This window comes from Rattus rattus, chromosome X (genome assembly GCF_011064425.1).
Source record: "Rattus rattus isolate New Zealand chromosome X, Rrattus_CSIRO_v1, whole genome shotgun sequence".
Classification (NCBI taxonomy): domain Eukaryota; kingdom Metazoa; phylum Chordata; class Mammalia; order Rodentia; family Muridae; genus Rattus; species Rattus rattus.
The window spans coordinates 124,813,290-124,815,766 of NC_046172.1; positions in this window are offsets into that span (position 1 = coordinate 124,813,290).

Consider the following 2,477-nt stretch of genomic DNA (forward strand, 5'->3'; position numbering starts at 1 on the left):
TACTATTAGAAAATATTAACATTCAGTTTTACTTCTGGTTAGTATTTTCCTAAAATCTTTTTATTTTTCTCTTTTGCTTTTTCCACAACACCATCTATTTCAAAGGGGACATGACAGGCATATTCGGACAACGTGATTTTTATTACACACTCACAGACATCCAATTCACCTTGGAGCTATTTTGCTGGAAATTTTCTCTAACATTTAGTTCTTTAGGAATGGTTTTCACTCTTTTCGATTTTACATGCTGTCATATTCAATGATGATATCTACTGAACTGCATATTTTTTGAAAGACATTTTTTTTTTTTTTTTTTTTTTTTTTTGTTTTGAAAGTCTTAAAGAACAATTTTTGGCTAGCACTATCATTGACAAGTCTGGTAACTAAAACCACCTGCCCAGAATAGGCAATCCAAAGCTAACTGAAGCATGAAGGCGAGACCAAGTATACTCTTCAAAATGTTGTTATCTTCCAGATTGTTTTTCTGCTTGAACATTTAAAAATTTAGTGCTACCAGATAACATTTAGTAAACTGGATACTGGGTGAATTGAACAGTAATGTGCTTATATATTAGAGGAACTTGAATCTATTTTTATGTATATTCAGTTTTAGGTGAGCGCTCAGCTGATAGATCAAGCAATTTCCTATCAAAAACTGTATGGGTTGTGACATCCCTTCCTTTACATAACACATTTGTGACTAGTTTATTTCCCTTAGCCTAACATCTTCCATATAAGGTAGGGAGATTTCTCTCTTTTGAAGGCTACAGATATACTAGTCTATGTTTATATTAGATTTAACACACACATTTAGCTACCAAAGGTCATTTACACTTTATAGATATTGGTGCTGTTGGAAATAGTGCTACCAGAAATAAAGATGACTTTGTAATTTTTACAGATTGTGGAATAACTTCAGCGTGAGATACTGTGCATTTTTATAGAGTCTTTAAATTATTTCATCAATGTTTCTTAATTTTCAGTGAATGTGTTCATTATTTCTGATGTTTAGCTTATTTATAAATATTTCATTCTGAAGCAGACGCTACAGAAGCTTGGTAGTTAAGAGCATTGACTATTATCCCAGAGGACCTAGATTCAGTTTCTAACATTTGCAGAGCAAGTCGACCATCTGTAAGTCCAGTTCCAGGAGACTGACACCCACTTAAGCTGCTCATAGCCCTATGTACACTTGAGGTGTAAAAATCATATACATAGGCAAAAAATACCTATACCATTAAGAGAAAGAATGGAAGGAAGGAAGAAGGAAGACAGGAAGAAAGAATTCTAAGTTATTTTGTGAGACCTTAGGTGTTTCTGTAGATAAAGTCACATGATCGATAATTTGAAATGTACTTCATTTTTTCATTTCGTTTCTTGCCAAATTGCTTGGACTAGGATTTCTATTACTGCATTGATCTAAAGAAATAGGAGTGGCTGTATTTGACTTTGTCTAATCTTAAGAGAAGGCATTTAGGTTTTAATTATTGTGATTTACTAATGGGCTTTTACTCCATGACTTTTATTATGATGAGGTAATTATTCTCTGTTCTTGATCCACTGAGAGTTTTCATTATGAAAGTATGTTGAATTTTATTTTGTTGTAAATCTACTAAGATAACAAATGCTGTGATCATTACCTTACTTTTATTAATGTGGTATAAAAAATAATGCATTTAAGTATTATGAATAATTCATATAGCAAAAACAATGGATCCTCCTTAATTACATTCTATGAACTTTTTAATATATTCTTGAATTCAGTTCATTGGTATTTTAGAGGCTTTTTATCTATGTTCACCAGAATTGTCAGCTTTAATTTTATTTCCTCGTGGTATCTTTATGTGGTTTTACTGTCAGAGTAATATCCTCTCAAAATAAGTTTGAAAGTAATCCCTCCACCTCCAAGGTTTTGAACTTTGAGAAGTATTGATGCTCATTAAGTAGCTGGAATAATTCACAAGTAAAAAAAAATCTGTTTCTAGGTCTTCTCTTGATTTATAGTTTGATTTTCAGTCCTTTAAAATAATCAATAGCATTTCTGTCTAAACAGCTAAAAACTGAAAGCAAAAATTTATTCTGGAGAAGTTCTGATTTCTTAACAAGTATCAAAATAAATTTAAATTATTATATTAGTACATTATACCCCATAGATATTTATACAGATTTATATACTATTTTATATACTTTAAAATGTAGCAATCATGAGAAATAGAAGAGGTATCATTTCTTTTGAATGATGGATATTGGGACTTGTCTAAGGTCATAGGGCTACTTAATATAATGGAAAGTCTAGTGGGAAAATGTATTTGATTTTGACACTCTGAACAAACATGGTAAAAGGAGCGAACCAACTTTCACAAATTGTCCTTTGACCTCCACTTTGTGTAGCACATGTGTACATAAACCACACACATACACATACATGACACATGTGTGTAATACACTAAGTAAATAAATTTAAGAACATGAAATAA